The sequence below is a fragment of the Pseudophryne corroboree genome, chromosome 6 (genome assembly GCF_028390025.1).
Source record: "Pseudophryne corroboree isolate aPseCor3 chromosome 6, aPseCor3.hap2, whole genome shotgun sequence".
NCBI lineage: Eukaryota > Metazoa > Chordata > Amphibia > Anura > Myobatrachidae > Pseudophryne > Pseudophryne corroboree.
The window spans coordinates 197,114,357-197,133,816 of NC_086449.1; the positions used below are offsets into that span (position 1 = coordinate 197,114,357).

The window sequence follows — 19,460 nt, forward strand, 5'->3', positions numbered from 1 at the left end:
GCGAACATTTAGCAGCCCTTATTGCTGCATATTTAGTGATTTATTTTGAATGGATTTTTTCGTGGCTATTTATCATGTAGAGACATGCCGAGACACAGGCTTCCAAGCTAAAACATAAGGTGATATCTTAGGCTAATTCGCATGCAGGGCCCGATTCAGATGCCGTTGGAATATCGGTGCATGGCACAAACTGACGATGTTCGGTACACTGCACATGTGCCGTATCCATACAGTGCATGTGCAGCACAATGTAGCGCACAAATTGTCAGCAGGCTGTCAGTGATTGACACGGCTCCCGTTTACACTGTATGGAAGGGCGGCGCTGGGAGATCATATGATCTCCCAGCGCCACCCCTGCCGAGTCACTAGCAGCGTCACCAACCCGGCAATATGCCGGGTTGGTGAGCGCAGTCAGAAAGGGGGCTGATCACGGGCTGCAGCCGGGTAGCACCCGTGTCAGGCTCCCGGCTGCGACCCGTGCTAGTAGGTGGAAAAATAAGATTTTACTTACCGGTAAATCTATTTCTCTTAGTCCGTAGAGGATGCTGGGGACTCCGTAAGGACCATGGGGAATAGACGGGCTCTGCAGGAGATAGGGCACTTTAAGAAAGCTTTGGATTCTGGGTGTGCACTGGCTCCTCCCTCTATGTCCCTCCTCCAGACCTCAGTTAGAGAAACTGTGCCCAGAGGAGATGAACAGTACGAGGAAAGGATTTTTGTAAATCTAAGGGCAAGATTCATACCAGCCACACCAATCACACCGTATAACTTGTGATAAACTACCCAGTTAACAGTATGAACAATAACATAGCCTCGGTTCAAACCCGATCAACTATAAGATAACATAACATAACTTAAGTAAGCAGTAACTAGGGGGGTCATTCCGAGTTGTTCGCTCGCAAGTGAATTTTAGCAGATTTGCTCATGCTAAGCCGCCGCCTACTGGGAGTGAATCTTAGCATCTTAAAATTGCGAACGATGTATTCGCAATATTGCGATTACACACCTCGTAGCAGTTTCTGAGTTGCTTCAGACTTACTCGGCATCTGCGATCATTTCACTGCTTGTCGTTCCTGGTTTGACGTCACAAACACACCCACCGTTCGCCCAGACACTCCCCCGTTTCTCCGGCCACTCCTGCGTTTTTTCCGGAAACGGTAGCGTTTTTTCCCACACGCCCATAAAACGGCCTGTTTCCGCCCAGTAACACCCATTTCCTGTCACTCACATTACGATCGCCAAAACGATGAAAATGCCGTGAGTAAAATTCCTAAGTGCATAGCAAATTTACTTGGCGCAGTCGCAGTGCGGACATTGCGCATGCGCATTAAGCGGAAAATCGCTGCGATGCGAAGATTTTTACCGAGCGAACAACTCGGAATGACCCCCTATATACAAGTCTTGCAGAAGAAGTCCGCACTTGGAACGGGCGCCCAGCATCCTCTACGGACTACGAGAAATAGATTTACCGGTAAGTAAAATCTTATTTTCTCTAACGTCCTAGAGGATGCTGGGGACTCCGTAAGGACCATGGGGATTATACCAAAGCTCCCAAACGGGCGGGAGAGTGCGGATGACTCTGCAGCACCGATTGAGCAAACAGGAGGTCCTCCTCAGCCAGAGTATCAAACTTATAGAACTTTGCAAAGGTGTTTGACCCCGACCAAGTAGCAGCTCGGCACAGTTGTAGTGCCGAGACCCCTCGAGCAGCCGCCTAAGAAGAGCCCACCTTCCTAGTGGAATGGGCCTTAACTGATTTAGGCAATGGCAATCCTGTCGAAGAATGCGCCTGCTGAATCGTGTTACAGATCCAGCGAGCAATAGTCTGCTTTGAAGCAGGAGCGCCAACCTTGTTGGCCGCATACAGAACAAACAGAGCTTCGGTCTTCCTGATCCTAGCTGTTCTGGTCACATAAATCTTCAAAGCCCTGACCACATCCAGGGACTCGGAATCCTCCAAGTCCCGTGTAGCCACAGGCACGTCAATAGATTGGTTCATATGAAAAGATGAGACCACCTTGGGCAGAAATTGAGGACGAGTCCTCAACTCTGCCCTATCCACGTGAAAAATCAGGTATGGGCTTTTATATGATAAAGCCGCCAATTCCGAAACCCGCCTTGCAGAAGCTAAGGCCAACAACATGACCACTTTCCAAGTGAGGTATTTCAACTCCACTGTTTTGAGTGGTTCAAACCAAGGTGACTTGAGGAAACTTAATACCACGTTAAGGTCCCAAGGCGCCCCCGGAGGTACAAAAGGAGGCTGAATATGCAGCACGCCCTTCACAAAAGTCTGTACTTCAGGAAGAGAAGCCAATTCTCTTTGAAAGAAAATGGATAAGGCCGAAATTTGAACCTTTATGGACCCTAATTTTAGGCCCAAATTCACTCCCGTTTGAAGGAAGTGAAGCCCAACTGGAACTCCTCCGTAGGAGCAGCTCTGGCCTCACACCAAGAAACATATTTTCGCCATATATGGTGATAATGTTTCGACGTCACGTCCTTCCTAGCCTTGATCAGGGTAGGAATGACCTCCTCCGGAATCCCTTTTTCCGCTAGGATCCGGCGTTCAACCGCCATGCCGTCAAACGCAGCCGCGGTAAGTCTTGGAACAGACAGGGCCCCTGCTGCAGCAGGTCCTGCCTTAGAGGAAGAGGCCACGGATCTTCTGTGAGCAACTCTTGCAGATCCGGATACCAAGTCCTCCTTGGCCAATCTGGAACAATGAGGATTGTTCTGACCCTTCTTATTCTTATTATCCTCAACACCTTGGGTATGAGAGGTAGAGGAGGAAACACATAGACCGATCTGAACACCCAAGGTGTCACCAGAGCGTCTACCGCAACCGCCTGAGGGTCTCTTGACCTGGCGCAATACCTCTTTAGCTTTTTGTTGAGGCGGGACGCCATCATGTCTATCTGAGGCAGTCCCCACCGATCCGTGATCTGTGTGAAGACTTCTTGATGAAGTCCCCACTCTCCCGGATGCAGGTCGTGCCTGCTGAGGAAGTCCGCCTCCCAGTTGTCCACCCCCGGGATGAACACTGCTGATAGTGCGCTTACATGGCCTTCCGCCCAGCGTAGAATCCTGGTCGCCTCTGCCATGGCCACTCTGCTCTTTGTGCCGCCTTGTCGGTTTACATGAGCCACTGCCGTGACATTGTCTGACTGAATCAGAACCGGTTTGTTCCGAAGCCATTCCTCCGCTTGGCGTAGGGCGTTGTATATGGCCCTCAACTCCAGGACATTGATGTGGAGACCAGTCTCTAGGCTTGACCAGAGACCCTGGAAATTTCTTCCTAGTGCGACAGCTCCCCAACCTCGGAGGCTCGCGTCCGTGGTCACCAGGACCCAGTCCTGAATGCCGAACCTGCGACCCTCCAGGAGGTGAGCACTGCGCAGCCACCACAGGAGAGACACCCTGGCCCTGGGAGACAGGGTGATCTGTTTTTGCATGTGTAGATGGGACCCGGACCATTTGTCCAATAGGTCCCATTGAAAGGTCCTTGCATGGAACCTGCCGAAGGGGATGGCCTCGTATGAAGCCACCATCCTCCCCAGAACCCTTGTGCAATGATGCACTGAAAACCTTTTTCGGCTTCAATAGGTTCCTGACCAGAGCTACGAGCTCCTGAGCCTTCTCCACTGGAAGAAAAACTCTTTTTTGGTCTGTGTCTAGAATCAGGCCCAAAAAGGTCAGACGCGTTGCAGGGACCAGCTGGGATTTCGGTAAATTGAGAATCCAGCCGTGCCTCTGCAACGTCTTCACGGACAGAGACACGCTGTCCAGCAACTTCTCCCGAGATCTCGCCTTTATGAGGAGATCGTCTAAGTACGGGATAATTGTGACGCCCTGCCTGCGCAGGAGCACCATCATTTCCGCATTACCTAGGTAAAAATTCTCGGGGCCGTGGAAAGACCAAACGGCAACGTCTGAAATTGGTAGTGACAGTCCTGTACTGCAAATCTCAGGAACGCCTGGTGAGGAGGGAAAATCGGAACATGAAGGTACGCTTCCTTTATATCCAGGGACACCATCCAATCCCCTCCCTCCAGGCTGGTGATGACCGCTCTGAGCGATTCCATTTTGAACTTGAACCTCTTCAAGTACAGGTTGTCACGATCCGGGTATCTGGACGCCATTACCTGCCTTTCAGATGTCTCCTGAGGCTCGCTCAGCGTTCCAAGGCCGGATCTCATCTGTGTCCACATACTGCACATCTCTCCTGTCACGGTGAGATGCTGTCACAGCAGCGCCATGTTTGAATCCTGCATGGCGTCTCCCATCCTCCGCGGCCGCCGCTCCTGTGTTATAGGTGCAGGTTGTCAGTGTGGTGTTCCATGCCTGCTGCGGCCTCCGTTGTCATCCACGAGTATCAGCATACATTTCTCAGTCTGGCGTCTCCTGTCCTCTGCGGCCGGCGCCGCCATTGTAGTTATGTTTCCACATGGTTTCCTAAACCAGTTTTCCCTCCAAGTTCTAACATGGGCGCAGCCATGTTGGATTCAATCACATGTTTCAGTTCCTCCAATCCACTGCCTGGAAATCTGCATAATTGCCCAGCCAATACCTGCATTGCTGCAGGTATAAGTATCCTGTGCCTGGGCCAGCAAATGGTCAGTGCTTTGTTTGTCATACCTTGTTCCAGTCTCTCTCCTGTGGTTGTGTTTCCAGGTTCCAGCTCCTGTCTCCAGCATCCACTAAAGAGATCCGCACCTGCCTACCATCCTGCGGTGCAGCCTGACTCTGCAGTCCTCCGTGGCTGATCCAGTTTCCAGCTTCCAGCTATTTCATCTGCTTCCAGCAGTATCCACTACCACCGGTAATCATCCTTCAACTCCTCTGTTTCCACGCTCCCTAGCATCTTACTATATTTACTCCGTGTTTCATCATCTGGCTGGTTCCACCCAGCATTCATTCAGTGACTTTATCATCTGGCTGATTCCATTCCGCATCCACTCCGTGTCTTACCACCTGGCTGGTTCCATCCAGCAATTACAACAGCTGATTCAAGTTACCAGCTTCATCTGTTCCATCTACTGGCATGTTCCTTGGATATCTTCATTACTACAGCCAGGCCTGGTAAGGTTATTCCATCTAAGGACTTTAACAACTGTTCTTAATCTACCAGTGTCCTGTGTAACCATTTCATGGTCAGAGTGCTCCAGGAATCATATTATTTATCATTGCCATTATTTACCTTGAATGCTGTCTGTTTACACGGAGTCTGTTAATAAACTTTTATTTTGACTTTTACCTGGTTGTCATGGTCACACCTTCGGGTTTCCTTTTAACACTTACATGTCCAGGGGTCTGATTAAACCTCCCCGGTGTTAGGTTCCTGGTGCTCAGAACAAGGGAGATGTTCATGAAGTGAGTCCAGAGCACCAGGACGTAACGCTGGGAAAGGGGAATGGAAAGGGAATAGCCCCTGGCGCCCTAACTCTGTTGTCTCACCCGTGCTGTCAGAAATCCCTTGCGAGACTATGGTTTCTTGAGCCCTTGGCAGCCGCGTTTGAAGGGCGGATTATGTCTGCCCAACTTCGATGCCCCCCGGTCTTAGTGAGAGACAAAGGGAAATCCGAGACAGGATGATAACAAGAGGCCCTCTAACTAAGCAAACAGGCCAGGGGCTACAAGCTAACTAAAAACCTTAAGTATGTGCGGAGAAACCGCCAAAGGACAATAACAACAAAGGAAATGCTGATCACACGCCGACACAATACCTTTGTGTACCGGCGGTGACAGCATAAGCAGAACCCTCTGCAAAACACCAGGGACAGAAACAATAATGAAATATAGCGGCCTAGGCCAACGGACGCGGCAGTGCCGCTACTCACGGAACCGGTACAAATACTGGCAAACGGACAGGAACCCTCAATGATGCCGACACACACTCTCAGAACTGGAGGACAGGCAGAATCCCAAACGACAGACCGGTGGACACCAGGAAACCAGGAACTTGACCAGGGATAGGCAAAGCCACTGGACCTCAGGGCAGGAACGCCTCACAGCAGGACACGGGATCAGACACAGGAATCGACACAGGGACTGACACAGGAATCAACACAGGAAGCAGCTAGTCAGACACTGCTATACAGGAGCTCAGGGACTGGCAGGAACCAGGTCAGACTTCAAGCAGACTGAAAACCAAGAAATATCACCAGCATCTGTGAATTGCAGTCAGCCAGCATATAACAGAGAGGCCTAATTAATAATCCCATGCAGCTGCCCTGTTGCATGATTCCAAACTGACAAGATGCAATTAGCAGCCAGGTGAGGCTGAACACATGGGAACAAGCTGCAATTACACAGACTCACCAGCGGCAGCAGACAAGAGTATTCTAAAACAGAGCAACAGGAAATCCTGGCATGCAAGACAACTTTATAAACATAAAATAGGAATGAACCACTACCTGTGGTTCATAACAGTATCCCCTCCTTAAGGGTGAGCTCCGAGCACCCCATGACACCCATGGGGAACATAAACAGAAGTATAACATGAAATACAGAACAAAACTGCAAAACAGGAATGAGCCACAGCCGTGGCTCATAACATTACCCCCCCCCCCCCTTGAGGAGGGGTCAAAAGACCCCAAAATTCAGACTATCCAGAACAAGGGATACAAAAAAAAACCTGACACACTGGTCTAACAGACAAGAAAACAAAAAACAAGCTGTAGCAACAACTTGTAACAGTGCCCTCCCCTTGATGGTGGCCACTGGACACAAGACAAGGAAAAAAAAATCTCTCTTTTTTTTTTTTATCAAGGCTAGAGTCAAAAATTATTTCTTTTTCTTCTTCTTCTTCTTTTTACAAAGCTCTTTAGGTCTGACCAAGGTAATTCCCCAAACATTGTCTGAACTGATGGTACCACCCAGCAAGGCTGCGTTCAAATCAGAGACAGGTCTCTTACCCTTGGGAGCTGAACTTTCTGGTAAAGTACTATTATTAGAAGAAGAAGTCAGAAAAGCACATCCTGCAGTCAAAACAACGGGCTGGGACTCTTGTGCCGAGTTTACAGTATTTGGTGGACTCTCAGCAGACAAGACGGGTGACTTAGAGGAACCTGAACCAATTTCTTTGGAACCATATCTTTTAATAATTGCATCACAGAATGCTAGGGGATCCTGAAGAATGGGATCTTCAGCTTTCATTAGGCTGGTCGCCCACTCAAAAGGCTCTCCTCTAAAAGAATAAATCAGATAGAGCCCAAGGTTTTCTGAAGTGACGCCCAGAAATGGTCTAGACAACATAATAGTGTAATAGTGTTTGAAAAGCGCCTGAAATTGGGCTAAGTCCCCATCAAAGGTTATGGATGTTGAGATATCAGAGTCAGAATCTGTTTCCTTCTCATCTGACTGACTGGAGTGCTTTGCTAGGACCTGGTCACTATTGACCTTACTCGAGGCTGAGACTCTCTGAACCCCACCCGGGGCAGTTGCTTTCTGAACCCCACCTGGGGCTGAGACTTTCTGAACCCCACCCGGGGCAGTGACTTTCTGAACCCCACCCGGGGCAGTGACTTTCTGAACCCCACCCGGGGCAGTGACTTTCTGAACCCCACCCGGGGCAGTGGCCTCCGGGAACCCCGCTGGGGCAGTGGCCTCCGGGAACCCCGCTGGGGCAGTGGCCTCCGGGAACCCCGCTGGGGCAGTGGCCTCCGGGAACCCCGCTGGGGTCAGCACCTCGGATTCTTTTACTGGGACCGGGCCGTTGGCCTCCCTGACTGGGATCGGGCCATCGGCCTCCCTCTCTGAGTCGATAATTATCGAAAGTTCTCCCGGGACTATGACTTCCGGGACTTTTGCTGAAGCAATAACGTTCAGATCCTCCACTAATGCTATGCTTCTTAAGTTCTTTCTTGGGGAAGCGACTTCTAGACCCTTCTTTGGGGCTGCGTCTCTCGAGACCCCACTTGGGGATATTACTTCAAAGATCCCTTCTGGGGTTTTGCTTCTCGAGTTCCCTTCAAGAACTATGGTTTTAGAGACCCTTTCTAGGGTTGCGCTCTTCAAGTCCCTACCTGGGGTAACAGCTTCTGAGACCCCTTCTGGTATGGACACCTGAACTACAATATTTGATGTCCCTCTATAAGCTTGGGCATCGGGTACCGCACCAGCACTCTGGGCATCGGGTACCGCACCAGCACTCTGGGCATCGGGTACCGCACCAGCACTCTGGGCATCGGGTACCGCACCAGCACTCTGGGCATCGGGTACCGCACCAAGATCCTGGGCTACGGGCACCACTCCAGGACCCTGGGCTACGGGCACCACTCCAGGACCCTGGGCTACGGGCACCACTCCAGGACCCTGGGCTACGGGCACCACTCCAGGACCCTGGGCATCGGGCACCACTCCAGGACCCTGGGCATCGGGCACCACTCCAGGACCCTGGGCATCGGGCACCACTCCAGGAACCTGGGCATCGGGCACCACTCCAGGAACTTGGGCATTGGGCACCACTCCAGGAACCTGGGCATCGGGCACCACTCCAGGGGCTTGCAACTCCGCTTCCACAGGAACCTCAAGAGAGGAGAGAAACATTCTCTTTTGATTCCTGAATCTATAATGGGGCTCCCTTGCCCAAGGACCCCAATTATAGGACAGAGAGTTTTTTAGAGTGGGTTGTGTGACAAGTACCTCTGCCACAGTAGAGACAGGAGTAGGTCTTGTATCCTGACTCAACTTGGCCAGAGGGCAAGACTCGTCACCACACTTTGGCTTGCGCAACTCACAGGTCTGCAGATAGTGGCCTAAACCCCCACAATATAGGCACAAGTTTAAGTTTCTGCGACGCAGACGCTCCTCTTCTGAGAGCCTGGGCCGCAGAAAACTTTTAAACCTTTTCTCTTCAATTAAACCAGAGGATTCTCTTGTCACCATACTGTGAACAAGAGTCTCTTTAGAGATAGATGTACTCTCAACGACTTCTGGCAAGATGAGCAAGATTTTAGTCAGAAGGTTTTGCAGTTGCTTTAGGGATTGCTGCAAAACTTCTAGTCGCTCTGGTCTCAAAGCACTGAAAACAGAGTTCAGGGCTGCGAGAGATGCCTGCAGGGCTTGCATAGTAGATATAGGAGGATTTAAAACTAGACAAGACAAGACAAGGCAAGACTAAATTTTGCTAAACAAAACAAGACTTTTTTTTTTTTTTTAAACACCGGACTGGATTCTAAACACCGGACTGGATTCTAAACACCGGACTGGATTCTAAACAGCGGACTGGATTCTAAACAGCGGACTGGATTCTGCACACTGAATTCTAGACAAGACTGGATTCTAAACACCGGATTGGATTCTGCACACTGAATTCTAGACAGGACTGGATTCTAGACGACACTGGACTGGGCCAAAAAAGAAAAAAAGTTTTATTTCTTTTTTGTGGTATGGCTGGTGATAATGTTAGGTTCCTGGTGCTCAGAACAAGGGAGATGTTCATGAAGTGAGTCCAGAGCACCAGGACGTAACGCTGGGAAAGGGGAATGGAAAGGGAATAGCCCCTGGCGCCCTAACTCTGTTGTCTCACCCGTGCTGTCAGAAATCCCTTGCGAGACTATGGTTTCTTGAGCCCTTGGCAGCCGCGTTTGAAGGGCGGATTATGTCTGCCCAACTTCGATGCCCCCCGGTCTTAGTGAGAGACAAAGGGAAATCCGAGACAGGATGATAACAAGAGGCCCTCTAACTAAGCAAACAGGCCAGGGGCTACAAGCTAACTAAAAACCTTAAGTATGTGCGGAGAAACCGCCAAAGGACAATAACAACAAAGGAAATGCTGATCACACGCCGACACAATACCTTTGTGTACCGGCGGTGACAGCATAAGCAGAACCCTCTGCAAAACACCAGGGACAGAAACAATAATGAAATATAGCGGCCTAGGCCAACGGACGCGGCAGTGCCGCTACTCACGGAACCGGTACAAATACTGGCAAACGGACAGGAACCCTCAATGATGCCGACACACACTCTCAGAACTGGAGGACAGGCAGAATCCCAAACGACAGACCGGTGGACACCAGGAAACCAGGAACTTGACCAGGGATAGGCAAAGCCACTGGACCTCAGGGCAGGAACGCCTCACAGCAGGACACGGGATCAGACACAGGAATCGACACAGGGACTGACACAGGAATCAACACAGGAAGCAGCTAGTCAGACACTGCTATACAGGAGCTCAGGGACTGGCAGGAACCAGGTCAGACTTCAAGCAGACTGAAAACCAAGAAATATCACCAGCATCTGTGAATTGCAGTCAGCCAGCATATAACAGAGAGGCCTAATTAATAATCCCATGCAGCTGCCCTGTTGCATGATTCCAAACTGACAAGATGCAATTAGCAGCCAGGTGAGGCTGAACACATGGGAACAAGCTGCAATTACACAGACTCACCAGCGGCAGCAGGCAATAGTATTCTAAAACAGAGCAACAGGAAATCCTGGCATGCAAGACAACTTTATAAACATAAAATAGGAATGAACCACTACCTGTGGTTCATAACACCCGGTTAAGTTCCTCTCAGCCCCTACAACTGAGGCTTTCTCCTGTCAGCCAAAACCCTCAGTTGTGACAGTAAGCACTGACCCTATGAATCCAGCCGGAGACCAGGATCAAGCGGCTAGGCCGATGCAAGAACTGGCAGCCAGACTCGATCATCAGGAGGCTGCACAAGGCCACATCATCCGCTGTCTCCAGGATCTCTCTACGCGGCTGGATGGGATTCAAACGACCCTCCATGGACCTGGCACGTCCGGTGCGTCCACTACAGTGACACCAGCTGTAACCCCACCCACCTTACCCATTTCCATTCCACGTCTTCATCTCCCAACGCCAGCAAAGTTTGACGGATCTCCAAGGTTCTGCAGGGGATTTCTTAACCAATGCGAAATCCACTTTGAGCTTCAGCCTGGCAATTTCCCCAGCGACCGTACTAAAATTGCCTATATCATTTCCCTTCTCAGCGGCTCAGCCCTTGACTGGGCATCACCTTTATGGGAGAAGTCTGATCCCCTGCTGTCCTCCTATACGGACTTTGTGGCAACATTCAGGCGCATCTTCGACGAGCCAGGCCGGGTAACCTCTGCTTCATCTGAGAATCTCCGTTCACGCCAGGGAACACGTACTGTGGGACAGTATCTCATACAGTTCAAAATCCTGGCATCCGAACTGGCATGGAACGACGAGGCCCGGTATGCTGCATTCTGGCATGGCTTATCAGAACGCATCAAGGATGACTTAGCTACCAGAGACTTGCCCTCTAAGTTGGATGAGCTAATTTCTCTTTGCACGAAGGTTGATCTACGTTTCAGACAGAGAGCAACCGAGCGAGGAAGATCGTCTGCTCCAAAATCTTCTGCTCCTCCTCTTCGTCAACCGTCTCCATCCAAGGATGAGCCCATGCAAATTGGCCGTTCCCGTCTATCTCCCGCTGAGCGCCGAAGACGTCTCTCTGAGTCTCTGTCTCTATTGTGCAGCTCCGTCTCACATTATCAATGCCTGTCCCAAACGTCCGGGAAACTCCAAATCCTAGCTCGCCAAGGAGAGGGCCAGCTAGGAGTAATGATCTCCTCTCCATCTCCTCATGATTGTAATCTCCCAGTCTCGCTCCAAATTGCTCAACGTTACAGGAACGTCATTGCCCTCCTTGATTCCGGAGCAGCTGGGAATTTCATAACCGAAGCTTATGTTAAACGGTGGTCCCTACCCACCGAGAGACTTCCTTCGTCCATCTCCTTAACTGCAGTAGATGGCAGCAAGATTTTTGACGCAGTTATTTCTCTAAGGACTCTACCAGTTCGTCTGAGAGTGGGAGTTCTTCATGCAGAATTTATTTCCTTCCTAGTGATTCCAAGAGCCACACATCCAGTGGTTTTGGGCCTTCCATGGCTCCGTCTCCACAATCCGTCGATTGACTGGACGACTACGCAAATACTAGCATGGGGTCCCTCCTGTGCTAAGACCTGTTTGTCCAAAGTGCTTCCTGTTTGTTCTTCTTTCCCCAGGTCGTCTGATGTTCCACCTCCTCCATATCAAGACTACACGGACGTGTTCAATAAGGCTTCTGCTGATATCCTTCCTCCTCATAGAGAATGGGACTGCCCAATTGATCTCATTCCAGGGAAGGTTCCACCTCGAGGCCGAACTTACCCGTTGTCTCTGCCTGAGACGCACTCCATGGAGGAGTACATCAAAGAGAACCTGGCGAAAGGTTTTATCCGACCTTCTTCTTCTCCAGCTGGCGCAGGCTTCTTCTTCGTAAAGAAGGACGGTGGTCTGCGACCGTGCATCGATTACAGAGGTCTGAACGACATTACCGTCAAGAACCGGTATCCTTTACCTTTGATTACAGAGCTCTTCGATAGAGTCAGCGGAGCAACCATCTTTACAAAGTTGGATTTGAGGGGTGCCTACAATCTCATCCGGATCCGTGAGGGTGACGAGTGGAAGACCGCTTTTAACACCCGTGATGGACATTATGAGTACCTCGTCATGCCCTTCGGATTGAGCAACGCTCCAGCTGTCTTCCAGCATTTCGTGAATGAGATCTTCAGAGACATCTTATACCGCCATGTCGTGGTTTATTTAGATGATATCCTCATCTTTGCGAATAATCTAGAGGAACATCGTTTCTGGGTAAAGGAGGTTCTGTCCCGTCTCCGTGTCAATCATCTCTATTGCAAATTGGAGAAATATGTCTTTGAAGTTAAATCCATTCCGTTTCTAGGTTACATTGTGTCCGGTTCCGGACTAGAGATGGATCCTGAGAAACTACAAGCAATCCAGAATTGGCCGATACCCTTAACCCTCAAAGGGGTCCAGAGGTTCTTAGGGTTCGCCAATTATTACAGAAAGTTCATACGAGACTTTTCCACCATTGTGGCGCCTATCACTGCATTAACCAAGAAGGGTGCTAACCCGTCCAAGTGGTCTGAAGAAGCTACGCAAGCTTTTCATCTTCTAAAACAACGTTTCATCTCTGCACCAGTTCTGAAACAGCCCGACACCGACTCTCCTTTCATCTGAGAGGTGGATGCCTCCTCCGTTGGAGTAGGAGCGGTGTTATCCCAGAGGGCTAAAGATGGCCATCTACATCCTTGCAGTTTCTTCTCCCGGAAGTTCTCCCCAGCTGAGCGCAACTATGCCATTGGCGACCAGGAGTTGCTAGCCATCAAGCTCGCTCTAGAGGAGTGGAGATATCTGTTGGAGGGAGCTTCTCATTCAATCACGATACTTACCGACCACAAGAATATTTTATACCTGAAAGGCGCACAATGTCTTAACCCTCGTCAGGCCAGATGGGCACTTTTCTTTTCCAGGTTCGACTTTAAACTCCAGTTCTGTCCGGGCTCTCAGAATCGCAAGGCCGATGCCCTTTCCCGCTCTTGGGAGCAAGAAAACATTTTTTCTAATAGATCTCTGAATATCAGAGACATCTTATGCAAATTTAGTCTTCATCCTCTATTCAAGGGTTAATTATCTATTGCAGCAACACTCCCTGCAATTTTGTATAAACTGCTGTGATACATATATTTTTTTCCCCAATCCTTCTTTTCCCCCAAAACACCCCCCCCCCCCCCCCCCCCAGAGCTGGTATCCGCTTAATTTGTGTCCGTTTGTCTGCTATTTCACCATAAATCTCACGCTGTCTTCTACAGCATAAATTGAATAGGTATCTAAATTAATTGGTACGGCCGTACTGGTGATCTGTTCTAAGCTCAGATTTACAATTAATCAATTAGTGATGATATGTGGTGTTTATGAATTTTCCCACATATATTGTTTCTAATAATCTATGTGATTTTTTTCTGTGACTGCTATGTCACATGCTACATAATTGAGGGACTATATTTAAGGAATTGTGCTCATAATTATCATTTGGTGACCACTGTGTCATATTCTAATTAATTAGCTGATGATTGTCTGATTACATGCATCTAATTTCTTTCTGTGGCCGCTGTGCCACGTATCTGTCTATCAGCTGACTATAGGTCAATCAAAAAACTTAGCCACATAATTAAGGGAGTGTATGCATAATTATCTCTTTTTTGACCATTGTGTCATATGCTGATTAATCAGCTGGTGATTGTCAGGATTATTGCATACGTTTACTTTCTCTTCCCCCCTTTTTTTGTGGCTGCTTTGTTACATCTGCTGAATATTCGTAATTATATGTATGTATATTTCTCTCATTTTTTGTGACCGCCGTGTCACAGATTATCATAGATGTGGCATATTTGAATTTTTCCACATACCTGATTAATTATGCAGATGTAATTAACCCCTGTGACTTTTGTGTCATATATTGACAAATCAGCTGATTGCATGTAATCTCCTTTATTTGTAACTTACCTGTTACGAATTCCTTATTCCTAACGTACAGCAACCATTTGGCATATATTTGGAGTGACCAAGGAGAAAAAGTCCAATAATTGCGGTCACACTTCACTGGAGATGCCCAATCTCTTCCGAACTTGGAAGCTAAGCAGTGAAAGGCCGGGTCAGTACAAGGAAGGGAGACCTCCTTTGAACACCCTGGTACTGCAATAAATTGGCTATTGGACACAGTGGCACTCAACTTTATGTCATTTAATACTGGGATTCGCATGACCAATGATTTTATTCCCTGCATTTATAAAATCCGTAATGGATATTAGCAGTATGAATGATGGTCATATATTCCACAGAATATATTATGCAGATTCCTTTTGACAAAAGCGTCACAGAACTCTACTCCTGGCAACTTGTATATCGTGAATCTGGAGATCACGAATAATTCGATTTATCAATATTTTCGCTAAGTTTTGTTTTTCACATACAGTCACTCTTAGAATTTTGACTTTTATTGATTAAATTGCTTTTTTGACAATCTACTAATCACCTCTGAATTAAGAGTGCTCCCAAAAAAGAGTCCTTTCTTTCAAACCTCTTGTTTGGTCCCTTGGTACTTGAAAGCAACATTATATTATACTGGGATAAACCCCTATAATATCTATAGTTGCCATATACAGAAGAAATTCTAGTTAAATTCAGTTCTTTCAGAGGCCATCGTTTTGTTTATAAAATCCCGACTGGTGCGGTTCCCTCCCAAACCCTATTTCCTGAGCAAGAAAACGAGTCAGAGTCTTCAGACAAGCATCCTATTATTAATCCGTTGGCATTCTCCACGGTAGGGATGGACTCTACGCCCCCACCAGGGAAAAGTTTTGTGAAGCCGGTGTTAAGGAAGAAGCTCATGCATTGGGCCCATGCTTCCCGTTTTGCCGGACATACAGGCATTCAGAAAACCCTCGAGTTTATCTCTAGGTCCTACTGGTGGCAAACTCTGAAGAAGGACGTCAAGGAGTTTATTGCCTCTTGCCCAAAGTGTGCCCAACACAAAGTTCCCCGCCAGTCTCCTGCGGGGCAACTGGTTCCATTATCTGTTCCCAGTCGACCGTGGACCCATTTGTCGATGGACTTTGTTACAGATCTACCTATATGCAACAAGATTAATACCATCTGGGTGGTAGTTGACCGGTTCACCAAGATGGCACATTTCATACCCCTCACCGGTCTTCCGTCAGCTTCCAAGTTGGCTCAAGTGTTTATCCAAGAGATCTTCCGACTTCACGGTCTACCTGAAGAGATCATCTCCGATCGTGGAGTACAATTTGTAGCCAAATTTTGGCGAAGTTTGTGTCAAGCCCTCCAAGTCAAGTTAAAGTTTTCTACGGCTTACCATCCTCAGACCAATGGTCAAACCGAGAGGGTGAATCAGGACTTGGAGGCCTTCCTCCGCATTTACGTGTCTTCCTCCCAAGATGACTGGGTTCAACTCCTTCCTTGGGCCGAGTTTAGCCACAACAAACAATACCATTCCTCATCCTCCTCAACACCATTCTTCATCAACTATGGATTTCACCCTAAGGTTCCAGAATTCCAACCGCTTCCAGCAACTTCTGTTCCAGCAGTGGATGTCACCTTGCATCAGTTTTCAAACAACTGGAAGAATGTCCGCGCAGCCCTGCTTAAAGCCTCATTTAGGTACAAGAAGTTTGCCGATAGGAAGCGTAGAGCGGTTCCTGCTCTCAAGGTGGGTGATCGAGTATGGTTGTCCACAAAGAATTTGAGGTTGAGAGTTCCCAGCATGAAATTTGCTCCTCGTTACATCGGTCCTTTTAAAATTGAACAAGTCATCAATCCTGTTGCTTACAGACTCCAGTTACCTCCCTTCTTGAAAATACCCAGGACATTCCATGTTTCCCTGTTGAAACCGCTGATCCTGAATCGGTTTCATTCTGCACTTCCTCCAACTCCTAAAGTTCAGACTCAACGGGGAATCGAGTATGAGGTGGCCAAGATTCTGGACTCACGTTTCCGTTACGGTCAGTTGCAGTATCTTATTGACTGGAAGGGCTATGGTCCTGAAGAACGCTCTTGGACCAATGCGTCTGATGTCCATGCTCCTGTCTTGGTCCGGAATTTCCACTCGAAGTTTCCTCTAAAGCCTAAGAAGCGTCCTGGGTCCACTCCTAAAGGGGGGGGGGGGGGGGGTGCTGTCACGATCCGGGTATCTGGACGCCATTACCTGCCTTTCAGATGTCTCCTGAGGCTCGCTCAGCGTTCCAAGGCCGGATCTCATCTGTGTCCACATACTGCACATCTCTCCTGTCACGCTGAGATGCTGTCACAGCGGCGCCATGTTTGAATCCTGCATGGCGTCTCCCGTCCTCCGCGGCCTCCGCCGCCGCTCCTGTGTTATAGGTGCAGGTTGTCAGTGTGGTGTTCCATGCCTGCCGCGGCCTCCGTTGTCATCCACGAGTATCAGCATACATTTCTCAGTCTGGTGTCTCCTGTCCTCTGCGGCCGGCGCCGCCATTGTAGTTATGTTTCCACATGGTTTCCTAAACCAGTTTTCCCTCCAAGTTCTAACATGGGCGCAGCCATGATGGATTCAATCACATGTTTCAGTTCCTCCAATCCACTGCCTGGAAATCTGAATAATTGCCCAGCCAATACCTGCATTGCTGCAGGTATAAGTATCCTGTGCCTGGGCCAGCAAATGGTCAGTGCTTTGTTTGTCATACCTTGTTCCAGTCTCTCTCCTGTGGTTGTGTTTCCAGGTTCCAGCTTCTGTCTCCAGCATCCACTAAAGAGATCCGCACCTGCCTACCATCCTGCGGTGCAGCCTGACTCTGCAGTCCTCCGTGGCTGATCCAGTTTCCAGCTTCCAGTTATTTCATCTGCTTCCAGCAGTATCCACTACCACCGGTAATCATCCTTCAACTCCTCTGTTTCCACGCTCCCTAGCATCTTACTATATTTACTCCGTGTTTCATCACCTGGCTGGTTCCACCCAGCATTCATTCAGTGACTTTATCATCTGGCTGATTCCATTCCGCATCCACTACGTGTCTTACCACCTGGCTGGTTCCATCCAGCAATTACAACAGCTGATTCAAGTTACCAGCTTCATCTGTTCCATCTACTGGCATTTTCCACGGATATCTTCACTACTACAGCCAGGCCTGGTAAGCTTGTTCCATCTAAGGACTTTAACAACTGTTCTTAACCTACCAGTGTCCTGTGTAACCATTTCATGGTCAGAGTGCTCCAGGAATCATATTATTTAGCATTGCCATTATTTACCTTGAATGCTGTCTGTTTACACGGAGTCTGTTAATAAACTTTTATTTTGACTTTTACCTGGTTGTCATGGTCACACCTTCGGGTTTCCTTTTAACACTTACATGTCCAGGGGTCTGATTAAACCTCCACGGTTTAAGTTCCTCTCAGCCCCTACAACTGAGGCTTTCTCCTGTCAGCCAAAACCCTCAGTTGTGACACAGGTTCAGGGATTTCAGATTTAAAATGGGTCTGACCGAACCGTCCGGTTTCGGTACCACAAACAGGGATGAATAATAACCCTCTCCTTGCTGGAGATGAGGAACTTCGACTATCACCTGTTGAATGTACAATTTGTGAATTGCAGCTAACACCAGCTCCCTCTCCGACGGGGAAGCCGGCAGAGCCGATTTGAAAAACCGGCGAGGAGGCATGTCTTCGAATTCCAGTCTGTATCCCTGGGAAACAATCTCTATTGCCCAGGGATCCACCTGTGAGAGAACCCAGATGTGGCTGAAAAGACGAAGACGTGCCCCGACTTGATCTGACCCCCCCCCCCCCCCCGGAAAGCCCCAGCGTCATGCGGTGGACTTTGCGGAAGTAGGGGAGGACTTTTGCTCTTGGCAACTAGCCGAGTGCAGCTTTTTTCCCTTGCCTTTACCTCTGGCAACAAAGGACGATCCTCGTACCTTCTTGCTTTTATTGGAACGAAAGGACTGCATTTGATAATGCGGTACCTTCTTAGCATGCTGCGGGGGAACATAAGGTAAAAAATTCGATTTACCGGCCGTAGCAGTAGAGACAAGGTCCGAGAGGCCTTCTCCAAACAACTCCTCCCCCTTGTAAGGCAATGACTCCATATGCCGCTTTGAGTCGGCGTCTCCCGTCCACTGTCGGGTCTACAAGAGTCGCCTAGCAGAAATAGACATAGCGTTTATTCTGGAGCTTAGTAAACAAATGTCTCTCTGAGCATCCCTCATATACAAGGCAGCATCTCTGATATGCTCAATGGTCATTAGAATGGTATCCCTATCTAAGGTGTCACTCTCCGTAGATAAGGAGTCTGCCCATGCCACGACAGCACTACAAACCCAGGCCGACACCATGGCCGGTCTAACGATAGTTCCTGAATGTGTGTAAATGTGCTTCATGGTAATTTCCTGCTTGCGATCAGCAGGATCCTTGAGGGAAGCAGTATCCGGAGAAGGCAGTGCCACCTTCTTGGATAAGCGTGTCAGTGCCTTGTCTACTTTAGGCGAAGATTCCCATCGTAGCCTATCCTTCTGTGGAAAAGGATACTCCATAAGAATCCTTTTGGGAACATGTAGTCTCCTATCCGGAGACTCCCAAGCCTTTTCGCACAATTCGCTTAGCTCAAATGAGGACGGAAACGTGACCTCAGGCTTTTTCCCTTTATACATGTGAACCTTCGTGTCAGGGACAGGGGTTCCTCAGTGATATGCAAAACCTCTTTTATGGCAATAATCATGTATCGAATACCCTTTGCCACCTTCGGCTTTAATTTTGCATCCTCATAGTCGACACTAGAGTCAGTATCTGTGTCAGCGACCTGGGATATGGGGTCGCTTTTGAGACCCTGAAGGTCCTGGCGCCACAGGGACAGGCACGGTCTGGCTACCCTACTGATCCCTAGCCTCAGCCTTGTCTAACCTTTTATGCAGGAGATTCACATTTGCATTTAAGACATTCAGCATATCCACCCAGATCGGTGTCGGCGTTGCCGACGGCGACCTGACATTCAAACACTCCCCCTCCACATTAAGTGAGCCTTCCTCGTCAAACATGTCGACTCACACGTACCGACACACTTCACACACACAGGGAAACTCTT

General features: G+C 48.8%; 1 long non-coding RNA gene and 1 pseudogene across 1 annotated transcript in view; one reads left to right on the forward strand and one right to left on the reverse strand.

Annotated features, from left to right (window-relative positions):
- Positions 1–19,460, reverse strand: part of LOC134935126 (uncharacterized) — a 332,446-nt gene that overhangs the window by 306,704 nt on the left and 6,282 nt on the right. The window lies entirely within an intron of this gene.
- Positions 14,432–14,551, forward strand: LOC134938905 (5S ribosomal RNA; annotated as a pseudogene).